At 39.6% G+C, this 15,566-nt stretch overlaps 1 protein-coding gene across 1 annotated transcript in view; it reads left to right on the plus strand.

The window, feature by feature from the left end:
• Positions 1-2,345: 2,345 nt before the first annotated feature.
• LOC126335594 (uncharacterized) overlaps positions 2,346-15,566 on the plus strand; it is a 75,318-nt gene continuing 62,097 nt past the window's right edge. The window contains exon 1 of the mRNA XM_049999040.1: positions 2,346-2,429. The gene's annotated coding sequence lies outside the window, so the exon portion shown is untranslated. The remainder of the gene's footprint in view (positions 2,430-15,566) is intronic.

Raw genomic sequence — 15,566 nt, forward strand, 5'->3', positions numbered from 1 at the left:
AACTCAAAATTAATACTGGGTGGGATTATTTGTAGCCGGGAGAATAAGAACTCTTCAGAAAATTTGCGCTCTTTGCTGCCTATTAGCTAATAACTCTCTCATTTGTGTGACGTAAAACTGGTTATAAAAAACATAAAACCTGTAAAGACAAGAGACAAGCAAGACTGTACACATTTCTCCAGTCCTTAAGTCATAATTTTTTTTTCTCTCTAATCTTTACACGGTGTGCTTTCCTTTCAGCGAAAGAATGTGTTACCTCATCAAAGTTCGTCAAACGATTTGCTAGATGAAAACTCAAAATGCCATTCTTTAATACCGAAAAAGCTGTTAAAACGAATAGTACCCAAGATTGGCGTGGTTTCCCAATTTGGTTACGTCTGTTTTGTCACTATCTGTTAGATAAAACGAAATAGGTCTTTCTAATATTGCAGCAATTGTAACACACGCTAAATAAGCGAGACTATTTTGGCACATATGGTCATTTTTATGTACCCCATTTACAAAAATAATACGACATCATAAAATTCACGAAGTTCAAATATCAGATGCCTATTAGGGCTAGTACAAGCAAAAAGTTGTATGTTAGCCAATAGTTTCAAATTTCATTCATTCTTTCCAGTTTCTCAAGCATGGGATCGAAAAGCTGTAGTACGAAATTTGTGTATAAATTTGGAATCGTCATATTGTTCCGTGTAATTTGCATGCTCTCTCCGTTTCTTCTCCTTCCTCGTTCTAATAAACAATTTTGTCATCACTAATTCTCGCACACCCAATAAACCACATAAGCAAGCAGCGATTGGCATCCACCTGTGAGTGTTTATTCGGCTCAGCTCGTTTAGCACCGTCCTCTTTTGTCTGCGGAAAAGTTTAATCTTCTAGATGCGACGGGGATTCCCCTAGCAGAGGCATCACGTACATTATGCATGCATTCAAAAATCAACTTATGATTCGTTCAGAAATCAATATAGATTGTGTTCAAAAATGTTCGAAAACCACCATGATGATTGAAAGTCATATGAATAATCGATAGACCAACGTGCTCTGGATGCTAGACGCTTCGTGACACAAGGTTCTTTTCTTCAAGATTATTTGAATTTGGCGCCCCCTGAAATTACCGCTCGGGGCAGATACCTCGGTTTGCCCCCACTGAATCAGGGCATGGGAATGTCTAGCAATGCAGACAGAGCATTTCTTGGGTTGAATTTAGTGTTGTGTATAAAGAAGAGATAGAAAACAAGACGCTGGTCCAGGGAATAGTTGAAAGTTAGAGATAAATACATCGATGAAAACGCGCCGAAGGAAATATTGCACTCAGACCTTGATGATTACATCAACTTCCTCCGAAAGCAACTTTCTAGGACTACCTAGCATTTAGGCCTTCACTCAAAAAGGCGACACAGTTATGTCAAATCTGATGTCTTCTATTTGTTTCCCTAAGGAAAGTTCATTAAAGAAATACATTTGGAAATTATATGCATCGTTCATGGAAGAATAGGAGATCATTGATTTTTTTTTATTTTACTGCACTCCCGCTTGCATGTTGTGTGTAGGATATTCATTTTATTCTTCACGTATTCCTGCGTAATATATGGCTGAGATGATGATGGCGTGTGACGAGGGCCTCCCGTTGAGTAGACCGCTCGCCTGGTGCAAGTCTTTCGATTTGACTCCACTACGGCGACTTGTGCGTCGATGGGGATGAAATTAAGATGATTACGACAACACAACAGCCAGTCCCTGAGCGGAGAAAATCTTCGACCCAGCCGGGAATCGAACCCGGGCCCTTAGGATTCACAGTCAGTCGCGCTGACCACTCAACTACCGGGGGCGGACTATGGCTGGCAAAGAAGTAACACCTCTATACCAGTTCGGTTATTGCCAGTCCTCTTTTGTTTTTATTATTGATCGTGTTTTCCACAACTGTGGAAAGTCACACTAATAATGAGATAAAATTCTAATGAAAACTCTTTCTCGTTAAACATGCGCGACGAAACATTAGAAGAAACAGTGTCCGCCCTCTTCAAATCGGCCAACAATCACAATGTCTTTCAGATACGTTAAACAAAATCTACGTTTGTGAAACTCTTCAAAGACACACGCTGCCAAATAATTTGACGAAACTGGTGAAGTCTGAGCTAGTGATATTTGTCAAATTGTTTGATCGTTTATAGGAGGGTCTTTAGATACAACATGAGTTAGGCGTACTATTAACATGCAAGGAAAAAAGTGGAGCCGCATCAGGCTTCGAGCCACGGTAGACAGTGACATCACTCGTCGGGGCGTATCGCATTTAGCTCTCTTCTGGCGACGCACAGGCTTGAGTCCTGTGGAGGGGGCAAGGACACTTACGTCGCCTCCCGCGCGAGTCAGCACGTGACCCTGCTCTTGTTCGGCGCCTTGGCGTGTAATCGTGCCTCTCTCGTTAAAAGGTAACTACAGTAATGCTAGTCATTTCCTCTTTACTTCCGTACTGATTAAATTCCTGTAAGTCTGCATCTTAAACACCTATATGCTGTTCTGCATAGCGTGATACATACGCACTGATCAACTCTTCTTATAGCGTCATTGTGCCCGTGCTTCAACACTCATGTTTTTCGCTCTGCTTGTTGAGCCGTGTGTCAACAGTCGTCCTATAAAGACCCCGAGACCCTGCACTACGTTTCAGTGTGCTTCTTTTCACTAATCTAATACCCTGTGGACAATCGAGACCCCTGATGGCTTGCAAATTCAGCATTGCTTTACAGGGTATAGGCATTTATTGTAGTAGACCAAGTGGAACACAGCCGGCTACACTTAATCCAGAAGTCTAAACGCTTCGGACAATTCCGTTTTATGCTCTGGAAGTGGGGGGAAAACGTGTAACCTCAAGGTCGAAAAGATGACCTCACCAGTAATTTGAAATATCTTGTCTATCGGGCTGTAATACAGCGCCACATGCAACCACCGAGCTACCAGTATGAATTCATCGGTCGAGCTGGTATGACTGTACGATAGTGTAAGGTGCTTTTCCACTACGGTCGCAAGTTCGAATCCTGCCTCGGGCATGGATGTGTGTGATGTCCTTAAGTTAGTTAGGTTTGAGTAGTTCTAAGTTCTAGGGGACTGATGACCTGAGAAGTTAAGTTCCATAGTGCTCAGAGCCATTTGAACCATTTGCTTTTCAACCCTCACCTAATCAGGTGCAGGCCGTTGGCTACTCTTTACATAACCAAGAAGAACCAGTTTTGAAAACGTATTTTGTTCAATTTAAGTTGAACAAGTAAACACAGGGTCACCCTCTGTCCCTTTATATCGCGACCGTCACCATTACGGGCCTTCTTGTCCCGTTATCCCGGCAAGATCCTATTTTGTCCAGATTTTGCAAAATACTGTTACGAGCTCGCCTCAACTACTGAAACAACACCGTCTGTTAGCGCAACATGTAAATAAAGCCCCGGTTAATTTTATTTATCTCAACAAGTTTTTGTTGACAAGGTTGTCTCACAGATGTGTATCCTATATCGACGATGCAAGCACCTTCTAGATGTAGTGCTATAATTCGAGAAACTACCGGACTTCTGAATTCAGGGGTGGACCCAAGGGGGGGGGGGGGGGGGCAATGGGGGCAATTGCCCCCCCCCCCCCCTGGTGCGTGACGATCTTTTTTTTCCGACTGCTTTAGGGGCTGATTACCTCGGCCTATGTAGTATGTTTTACTTGAAGTCGAAGATGTAACATTTCAAAAAGAGACCTTGAAACCTCTTCCATTTAGCGAATAAACTACAGAAGAAACAACTAAGGCATGAGCGATCTGTGTCCCTTTTTTAGCACTTTCCCCGCAGTGCGTATGTAAGATTTTGTTTCTAGTGGCATTTGCAAAGAGATAGTGTTGATAATTAAGCGATGAACACCGAAGGAATACTTGAAAATATTCTCATTAGTTGCAAATTATCAGAACGTTACGACAGTCCCTTTTATTCTGCAATTGCACATTTTCGATTTGGATGAACGCTTCTCCCCCATTTTGGCTTTTTTCTCACTTTTGGTGCGGAATGTGAACAAACAATAACTAGCCAAATGTAATAATGTAAACGAAAATAACGTCTATGGATTCATTCACAATCCACTCTCTTATACGGTAAGAATAGAAATGTTACGGTCAGCAGACTCAAAAAATACTGAAATCTAGAAAACTCAGATTCATTTCTCTTTCTCCAAAGTGCAAAGGGCAACTCTGCCAAAGACTCAGGAAGATGCGTTTTCCTCAACAATAAAATTTATTCTGAGGTATTAAGCGTATGCTTCTATCGCAATCTGAAAGAAGGATAAATTTCATAACAGTGTTAGAACTTGTTGCGGCTTTGCTCTAAACTGTTTGCTTATTTCGGAAGTCAAATCTTGAAGAAACAAACTGGTGTTTGCAAATAGCCAAGGAAACTGCCGGATTATAAGGAACAATCTGCTTATTTAAGAAAATTGATAAATGTAAACCGTTTCCTTGGTCTTGCACTTATGCATATTCATTACCAGATTCCTGTAGATGTAGAAAAAGTAATTACAAGATTTAAAAAAGTGGGCATAAAAGGGGATTAGAATTTAATATTTAAGAGCAGTAATGTGAATATACATATTTAATATTAAATTTAATTTTATTTATACTTTTGCATTTTTATTTTATTTCTTATTTTGTTTACACAGAGAAAGAAAGAAATTTCTTATTGTTAGTATTTACATTCATGAGAAAAACAGCTTATTATGAGCATAAAATGACGTAAATAACAATATAAGATGATTTCCTGAACACAGTCAAGTACCCTATAATAACTTTTCGCAGTAGTATCGTCATTGCTGAGTATAAACACATGCGCAAATTCGATGGCAGCATTCTGTGAAATGAAAGCAATTGGTGAACTAATTTCGAAGATTTAAGAATGGAAACAAATGAACATTAGCATTTTTATAGATTATTTTACATTATCAGACAAACACAGAGTTTTTCAAGTGCACGTGTCGTCTTTGAATAATATGTTTTAGGTAATGCAGTAATTTATTTCATTAAACACACTTAACACATATCGATACACAATTAAACTAAAAACAGAATATATATATATATATATATATATATATATATATATGTGTGTGTGTGTGTGTGTGTGTGTGTGTGTGTGTGTGTGTGTGTGTGTGTGTGTGTATCAGAATTTACAGAGTGGTCTGAAGCTGCAGTCACAAGGAAATCCGATTCATCTATGATCTTGCCATTCACATTTTTCACATTCCACATTTTCTGAAACCAAAAGTTACATTTGTTGGTGTCATGCCTTAAGCAAGCTTTCACCAGAAAATGCCGCAACTTCAGAAATTGCCATAGGCCTAAAGTTTACAGCACCCACGAGTATACACTGTTTCACTATACACTGTATACAAGTGTTTAACTGTGTACTAAATACATCATAAACCAAAAAATTACTTCAGTTTCATGAGCTACGTATGTACCACATCTGAAACTGGCCAGTATATAGCTAATAGTGTATATATGATCACAAAATAGCAAATTCTTCTTACCTGTGAGTATTACGGAAAATATTAAGTTTATAAATAGATGCTCATTTTAATTCCTGACTACAAAAAGTACCGTGCTTTACTGTGTAGTACTCTCCTCTACGCCTTTTCTCAAAATTTGCAGCAGCCTTTTCCTCCACTTCGATCACTGTTAATATTGGTTATTTTTGTTTATGTCCAACAGAATTTTCTCAGTCGTTCCGATTTTTTCTGATGTCTATTTTTGGTTTTCGTTTCATACTACAATATGGGGCAATAAATAACGTTTTTTAAAATTGTTCTAGCTTTTTGCATAACTCTTTGCATACACTGGAATTAATCATATGAGTATGAAATACTAGATCTTTGAATCAAAGAGTGGCAACCTTATTCATATTAATAACATAAAAAGATATAATTTGCACTCACCCTTTAAATATGAAGGTAATCTATCTTAAAGGTGCTAACTATGTAAGTAATAATCATTTGAGGTATAATAAATTTTGTGTGCTTCTCGTCAAATTTAGTTCCTGGCGCACGACACGTTTTCAGACGCACGTAGCGTTATTAAAGAAATACAACTTTCAGAATTTTGCCCCTTGGAAAATTTCTGCGGACGCCGATGGACGTGTTAGTAGTAACTGAAACAACAGTGTTTCTTGTGATGTGTTACAGAAAACCATAGATATACGGAGGAGAAAAAAAGTAAAGCTGTCATAAACCCGATTGTTGTGTTGAACAGTAGGGTGCTTCGGGATCTTATGGGAGACTGTCTTCCTCTGACCTCTGAACTAACTCACGCAGTCCATTACAGGGGGATGCCGAACCGCGGTGCTACTCGACAATTTCACTACGACCAACAATCCAGAGATGAATGAAGTGATAAGTTGCTGGTAAAAGTATCAGGAACAACCAGAGATCGAACCGGAGGCGTTTGGATCTTTAGTCTAGCCCTTTTCTATGGAGGTAATAAATTACAACACGTAAAAATAATCGTCTTTAGTTCTCTTCGACTCATGCTATCAATTTTAATTTCTCCATTTTATCCTGAACAAGTTTCTCAGTTGTAAGGAGTTTTTGGCAAGTCTTACCTTTTGTGGTTGGTTTAAAAGGAGGGGAAAGGGACCACACTGCTTGGTTATCGGTCCCTACCTTTCGTGCCGTTACTTTGTGCTAGCGTGAAGCTTGTGCTTAGGGTTCATGTAAGGCTGAAGCAGATCATCTGGAAGGCACCAAATGGAGAACATACACCATCAGAGTGAAAGGTTCGCCAATATACTGTATCGAATAATCACACATCCAAATAAAAATTTAGATAATGTTGTAAAAGAGATGTGAATTTCATCAGTATCGCACAGAAAATATTTCTGTAATGATCTTATAAGATGCAGTGCAGTACGATAATTACATACTTGTCACAACATACGGCATAGTTGTTTTCTAAGACTAATAAACTTTGCCTGTATCATCTTAACAACCACATCTTTGTTCCACACCCGTACTGTACTTACGAGAAAATATTTACCTATTATGCGTTGACCTTCCCAGAACACAAGTAACGAACTCTACGAGAAAGTATACAGTCTTCTAGACAGTAGAAAGTCTTCATTGGGATAACCGTAGATGACATGCTTAACATGCCGTCATTAGTTCCTTGTTTCCAGTGTAGTGCATTGACGATTGTCTTTTGGAGTATTTCATTGTGCTTTGTCAATGGCAGATTAATGCACAAACACTCATAACAACAGCGAAGCCATTGTAGCATACCTGCACTCTAACGACGATTGTCGGTGATTTCCGTGATTTGTGAATAATGCGTTATGTAAACGAGGTCCTTGTCATGCAAAATCTATAGAGCGTTCGTTTTACAGAATGTAACATGTAATAAATAACATCGTACATGAACCATGGACCTTGCCGTTGGTGGGGAGGCTTACGTGCCTCAGCGATACAGATGGCCGTACCGTAGGTGGTTCCTGAAGAGGGGCAGCAGCCTTTTCAGTAGTTGCAGGGGCAACAGTCTGGATGATTGACTGATCTGGCCTTGCAACATTAACCAAAACGGCCTTGCTGTGCTGGTACTGCGAACGGCTGAAAGCAAGGGGAAACTACAGCCGTAATTTGTCCCGAGGGCATGTAGCTTTACTGTATGATTAAATGATGATGGCATCCTCTTGGGTAAAATATTCCGAAGGTAAAATAGTCCCCCATTCGGATCTCCGGGCGGGGACTACTCAGGAGGATGTCGTTATCAGGAGAAAGAAAACTGGCGTTCTACGGATCGGAGCGTGGAATGTCAGATCCCTTAATCGGGCAGGTAGGTTAGAAAATTTAAAAAGGGAAATGGATAGGTTAAAGTTAGATATAGTGGGAATTAGTGAAGTTCGGTGGCAGGAGGAACAAGACTTCTGGTCAGGTGACTACAGGGTTATAAACACAAAATCAAATAGGGGTAATGCAGGAGTAGGTTTAATAATGAATAGGAAAATAGGAATGCGGGTAAGGTACTACAAACAGCATAGTGAACGCATTATTGTGGCCAAGATAGATACGAAGCCCACACCTACTACAGTAGTACAAGTTTATATGCCAACTAGCTCTGCAGATGATGAAGAAATTGAAGAAATGTATGATGAAATAAAAGAAATTGTTCAGATAGTGAAGGGAGACGAAAATTTAATAGCAATGGGTGACTGGAATTCGGCAGTAGGAAAAGGGAGAGAAGGAAACATAGTAGGTGAATATGGATTGGGGCTAAGAAATGAAAGAGGAAGCCGCCTAGTAGAATTTTGCACAGAGCACAACTTAATCATAGCTAACACTTGGTTTAAGAATCATGAAAGAAGGTTGTATACGTGGAAGAACCCTGGAGATACTAAAAGGTATCAAATAGATTATATAATGGTAAGACAGAGATTTAGGAACCAGGTTTTAAGTTGTAAGACATTTCCAGGGGCAGATGTGGACTCGGACCACAATCTATTGGTTATGACCTGTAGATTAAAACTGAAGAAACTGCAAAAATGTGGGAAATTAAGGAGATGGGACCTGGATAAACTGAAAGAACCAGAGGTTGTACAGAGTTTCAGGGAGAGCATAAGGGGACAATTGACAGGAATAGGGGAAATAAATACCGTAGAAGAAGAATGGGTAGCTCTGAGGGATGAAGTAGTGAAGGCAGCAGAGGATAAAGTAGGTAAAAAGACGAGGGCTGCTAGAAATCCTTGGGTAACAGAAGAAATATTGAATTTAATTGATGAAAGGAGAAAATATAAAAATGCAGTAAATGAAGCAGGCAAAAAGGAATACAGACGTCTCAAAAATGAGATCGACAGGAAGGGCAAAATGGCTAAACAGGGATGGCTAGAGGACAAATGTAAGGATGTAGAAGCTTATCTCACTAGGGGTAAGATAGATACTGCCTACAGGAAAATTAAAGAGACCTTTGGAGAGAAGAGAACCACGCGTATGAATATCAAGAGCTCAGATGGCAACCTAGTTCTAAGCAAGGAAGGGAAGGCAGAAAGGTGGAAGGAGTATATAGAAGGTTTATACAAGGGTGATGTACTTGAGGACAATATTATGGAAATGGAAGAGGATGTAGATGAAGACGAAATGGGAGATAAGATACTGCGTGAAGAGTTTGACAGAGCACTGAAAGACCTGAGTCGAAACAAGGCTCCCGGAGTAGACAACATTCCATTAGAACTACTGACGGCCTTGGGAGAGCCAGTCATGACAAAACTCTACCATCTGGTGAGCAAGATGTATGAGACAGGCGAAATACCCTCAGACTTCAAGAAGAATATAATAATTCCAATCCCAAAGAAAGCAGGTGCTGACAGATGTGAAAATTACCGAACTATCAGTTTAATAAGTCACAGCTGCAAAATACTAACGCGAATTCTTTACAGACGAATGGAAAAACTGGTAGATGCGGACCTCGGGGAGGATCAGTTTGGATTTCGTCGAAATGTTGGAACACGTGAGGCAATACTGACCTTACGACTTATCTTAGAAGAAAGATTAAGAAAAGGCAAACCTACGTTTCTAGCATTTGTAGACTTAGAGAAAGCTTTTGACAATGTTGACTGGAATACTCTTTTTCAAATTCTAAAGGTGGCAGGGGTAAAATACAGGGAGCGAAAGGCTATTTACAATTTGTACAGAAACCAGATGGCAGTCATAAAAGTCGAGGGGCATGAAAGGGAAGCAGAGGTTGGGAAAGGAGTGAGACAGGGTTGTAGCCTCTCCCCGATGTTATTCAATCTGTATATTGAGCAAGCAGTAAAGGAAACAAAAGAAAAATTTGGAGTAGGTATTAAAATTCATGGAGACGAAGTAAAAACTTTGAGTTTCGCCGATGACATTGTAATTCTGTCAGAGACAACAAAGGACTTGGAAGAGCAGTTGAACGGAATGGACAGTGTCTTGAAAGGGGCATATAAGATGAACATCAACAAAAGCAAAACGAGGATAATGGAATGTAGTCAAATTAAATCGGGTGATGCTGAGGGAATTAGATTAGGAAATGAGACACTTCAAGTAGTGGAGGAGTTTTGCTATTTGGGAAGTAAAATAACTGATGATGATCGAAGTAGAGAGGATATAAAATGTAGACTGGCAATGGCAAGGAAAGCGTTTCTGAAGAAGAGAAATTTGTTAACATCGAATATAGATTTATGTATCAGGAAGTCGTTTCTGAAAGTATTTGTTTGGAGTGTAGCCATGTATGGAAGTGAAACATGGACAATAACTAGTTTGGACAAGAAGAAAATAGAAGCTTTCGAAATGTGGTGTTACAGAAGAATACTGAAGATAAGGTGGATAGATCACGTAACTAATGAGGAGGTATTGAATAGGATTGGGGAGAAGAGAAGTTTGTGGCACAACTTGACTAGAAGAAGGGATCGGTTGGTAGGACATGTTTTGAGGCATCAAGGGATCACAAATTTAGCGTTGGAGGGCAGCGTGGAGGGTAAAAATCGTAGAGGGAGACCGAGAGATAAGTAGACTAAGCAGATTCAGAAGGATGTAGGTTGCAGTAGGTACTGGGAGATGAAGCAGCTTGCACAGGATAGAGTAGCATGGAGAGCTGCATCAAACCAGTCTCAGGACTGAAGACAACAACAACAACAACATTACGTTTAGCATGCAAGGTTTAATACATAGAAAGACTGTTAATCTATAAAGAGTAAAGTTATTACTTAGATTCCATCACCACAAAAAATTCAGTACTCTTATGTTCCCTTCAGATATTTATTATCTGCTCACACGTCTGAAGCTCTAGTCCGTTATAATTATCAAGTATTCAGAAAAACTACGCTCTCACTGTTTTCTTCCTACAAAATATTTAAATGGCAGTAAAAATGGAATCAGTAGTTGAGAATAGAACGAGACAGGGCTGTAGCCTGTCCCCGATGTTACTCAGTGTGTACATTGAGGAAGCAATATAGGAAACCAAAGAAAGATTTAGAGTCGAAATTAAAGTTCAGGGGGAAGAAATAAAAACTTTGAGGTTTACCGATAACATTGCAATTCTGTCAGAGACAGCAAAGGGCTTGGAAGAGCACTGGAACGGAATGGATAGTGTCTTGAAGGCAGGGTATAAGCTCGACGTCAACGAAAGCAAAACAAGAATAATGGAATGCAATTGAAATAAATCAGGCGATGCTGAGGGAATTAAAATAGGAAGCAAGACACTTAAAGTAGTACAAGAGTTTTGCTATTTGAGCATCAAAATAACTGATGATGGCCAAAGTAGAGAGGACATAAAATATAGACAGGCAAATTCACAAGAAGCGTTTCTGAAGAAGAGAAATTTGTTAACATCGATTATAGGTTTAAGTGTCCGGAAGCCTTCTCTGAAAATAATTGTATGGAGTTGTGGCCATGTATGGAGGTGGAAAATGGACGAAAAACAATTTAGACAAGAAGAGAATAGAAGCTTTAGAAATGTGGTGCTGTAGAAGTATCCTGAAGATAAGATGAATAGATCACGGAACTTTTAAGGAAGTACTGAACAGAGCTGAAGAGAGCAGAAATTTGTGCTACAACCTGACGCATTCTGAGACATCATGCTGACATAAAAGTAGAATTGGTGGGAAGTGTGTGTGTGTGTGTGTGTGTGTGTGTGTGTGTGTGTGTGTGTCTGTGTGTGGACCGGGGGGGGGGGGGGGGGGGTCGATATCGTAGAGGGAGACCAAGAGATGAATACAGCAAGCAGATTCAGAAGGATGCTGGTTATGGTAGTGATTCGGAGATGAAGAGACAGGATAGAGTAGAATTCAGAGCTGCATCAAACCAGACTTCGGCAGACCACAACACAAACCAGTATGAGTACTTAAAGTGGGGAGAGTTTGACGTTTCGACACCAGCAAGAGATATCCATGACTGATATGAAGACGCTGTCATTGTGATCTTCAGTCGTAAAACGGCAAACTAAATCAATTTCAACTTTGCATCTTATAACATCTTTTCTAGACAATATCCATTCCGCTCAAAAGATCCAAATTCAATGCTATCTCTGGTAGAACTAACTCGTTGGCATACCTTAAACTCCCTGAAGTTTTAATCCCGTTTAACTCGTTTGTTTGCGTTATGGTTGCTCAACGTACAGATTGTTAAATAACTCGGGACATAGGCTAGACTCATTTCTCTTTCTCTTCTCAGTTACTATCTCTTTCTCATGTTCTTCGGCACTTATCGCAACAGTCTGGTTTCAATACGTGTTGTAGATAACCGACCGCTCCTGTATTTTGTATCTGTAAACGTCACAGTTGCAAAGCTGTTATAAATATATTCTTCCAGCTTTATAAAATGAGTCATTGATTTCTTCAGAACCATAATTATTCTTCTGTCAAGTCCCCTTCTGCTTGTTTCCATAGAAAACTCGTGTCAGTGTTTTACAACCATGACAGTGAACGGTTGATTCATTAATGGTCACAATTGTCAGCACTTCCTCTTATTGATGCTGGATTGCTACAAAATTCTCGAATCAGAGGGCATTTCGCCTCTCTCATACGTCTTGCGTCCAAGCAGTGTAATTGATGAAGGAGGAGGAAAACGTAGTAGGCTGTGTCACTTTAATGTGAGCAATCTCGGTCTTCGTCATAAGTGATTTAGGAAAGTCAGAATGACGGGCCAGAAGTTGGAGCTCATTATGTTCCGAAAGCGCCGCAGGTGAGATTCAAGAACGAGGAGAATATCAACATAATGTGTCGCTTGACGTCGATGTTTATATCTTATTGCTCTTGAAATTAACGCTCTCATTTACATTGATAGAGGCAGGTAATTTTTGGAAAGACTTTTTTAGTGTCTATATTTTTCGGTCATGTTCTTGTTCATCCATTTCAGACGTCTTGTCTTTGCTAACACTATTGACATTAGCTTCACTGGTTAACCAAGAGCTTTAAGTCATAATACTGACTGACTAGTGCAACTAGTCTGTTCGCTAGTTCCTCGCCACAGTCGGGTATACACTGTACTACCGCTGTGGTTGGCACTGTAGGTGAGAGGGCGGCAAGTCATATTAGGTGGGGTCCGGAACTTTTGAAAATGTTTATCGAAAAAGAAACTCATATTCCTTACTAATTTTTATTTTGGTTATCACTCACAAAATAATATGAGATACGATAGATAGGCATGAAGTGGAAGAAATAACATTTGAGGTCTTGAAGCCAGCTTTCTGAAGTTAGGTTCACGCCGGGAGCTTACGGGAAGAGTGTCTTCGAGATGAATGGCCGTTAATCTTGAGCAATATTATTTCTTTAAAAAAATTGGTTTTTGAAAATGAAGTTTCAGTAATATGTTTGGATCCGAATTTAGCAACCAGGTAAACGGCAAATTTTTTGTAATTCTTTGGAGGATGTGTTCCTACATGTCTGTTATCTCCATCTGGAGTAAACGCTTTGGAAGACAACAACTTCACAGCCACGCCGGTCCATTATGCCGCTGTAGAAAATTCAAAAGACGATTTTAGGAATCCCGACAACTTCTCTAACGTTGCGAAGTCTTGGAATATTGCTGCAAACTCCTTGCTAACTGTAGTATCTGACATAGAATCTGAAAATACTGCAGTGTCTATTTCAGATTTATTTTTATATTCAATAATTGTTGAAAAGTGAATAAATTCTTGACTTGCAAAGTCTTTTTCAAATATGTATAGCTTGTAAAGGAAAAAAGATATACATTTATCCGACAACGTACTAATTTCACATTTCCATGTAGTTCGGTATTGAGCGCCTTTAAATGTTTCATAATTACTTTGGGAAAGGAAGACGTTACTAGGAACTGCACATGCTTCCTTGCTTCCTGTGTGTCCAAGTTGCCGAAGAAGCAGGTTACTTCTTGTTTTTGTGCCAAAACGTTCAGTCGCTTGACCTGTGCGAACAGTGTTGTGGTGCAGGAAGTCAGAAAGCGCCGAATCACACTCATACAGAAACTCTTTGAATTGTCTGTGCTAAAGGGCAGAAATGGACCTCAAAAAATTAATCAACTTGACCAAACTATCCTTTACTTCTTTCACAGTGGACTAAGTTCCCTACAAAGGACTGCCTCGTGAATTATAACTAATGACACAGTAGCCCAGCATCCTTATCCTTGATTCCCTGTGCTAGTCCCTTTCTTCGCCGATCATTGCTGCGGTTCCGTCCGTCGAAAGAGACACCATTTTATCAAAACTAATGTTTGATTTTGTCACCAAGTCATCAGAAGTGCTGAATAAATCTTCTTCGCAAATCTGTCCTTTAGACGGCAATATTGCTAGCAATTCTTCCTTAAGTGCTTTACTTTCAGTATCCAAAAATTGCCATTTGTTCTTCATCAACAATGTCAAGTGGTTTAACAAGTGATGGCGTATCAAGGCGTCTTCCGCTGAAGCTCGCGTGAATTGCTGCTGTTGTGACAGGCAAAATTTGGATTCTCTTGTGTTGTGGCGACAATGCAATACCTTGAACTGTTTCGGCAATATCCTTTTTCTCTTCAAAAAGTGCCATGACAACTTCCAACGTACATTTCTTTACTATACCAGCGTCAGAAAATGACTGCTGGGGTTTATTAAGCGTCCAACACACAGGCAACTCTGCTTCGGTAGATTTTTGTTGCCCACTCTTAGGATCGATTTAGTAAGGCTAAGAGTTTTTCTTGACGAGTTCCACTACTCACAGGAAAATTTGTATGGAGCTGCTGATGAATTGTTTCGTAGTCGCTTTTTAAATTGATGCTTTTAACAAAAGCGATAGTTTTGTTGCATATGAGGCAAACTGGAACAGATCCAGTCTTATCAGGCAGCGTAAAACAATACTGTTCAGTTCACTAAATCAAATACTTCCTATTTTCACGCCTTTTACGGTTCCGTACCTCAATCGGTAAAAATGGAACCTTTGTAGGACCACTTTGTCGATCTGTCTCTCTGGATATTAATGATTTATTTTCTCAGGAACAGGTAGACGTACAAAGTTAAAATTTATGTCACACACTGAGGTCTGTGACTCAGGGGCAGAACGCGGCAAGTGCCGTCACCCGACCGAGTTCCCAGGAACTTTGCTCAGTGGAAGAGCCACAACAAGTGAACACGTGTCTCGGCTTATCCGTAGATATTCTACCGTTTGTAAAAAAAAGGCGCTAAAAGTTTTCCAGGTATTTTCGAGGTATTTTAGGTGCCTTTTAGCGCGCGATTTGCTCAGACGAAATGGTGGCTCAGTTAGCGCCCTGTTTCTTAATTTTATACCCCATGTCGAACCTCGACTATAATTGTTATTTATTTTATTTTTATTGTTTTCATTTATCTACCTGTGTCCGTAGGAGATGACTAGACAAATGTTTCTTATCAAATTAAGGAATGTAAGGGCATTATTTTAACTGTAAAATTACGACTACATTTCACAATTGGTGTCATACATTAATTACATATGCATGTATCGTATGTTGAGGCGTTACAATCTATTTAAATTCTCATACTCTTATACTTCATTCTCATATCAGTTCTTACATTTTTTATTCACATGTTTATTCTTCCGAATGATTTGGTGCACTTCCTTGGATGA

This window comes from Schistocerca gregaria, chromosome 2, assembly GCF_023897955.1.
Source record: "Schistocerca gregaria isolate iqSchGreg1 chromosome 2, iqSchGreg1.2, whole genome shotgun sequence".
NCBI classification, from domain to species: Eukaryota; Metazoa; Arthropoda; class Insecta; order Orthoptera; family Acrididae; genus Schistocerca; species Schistocerca gregaria.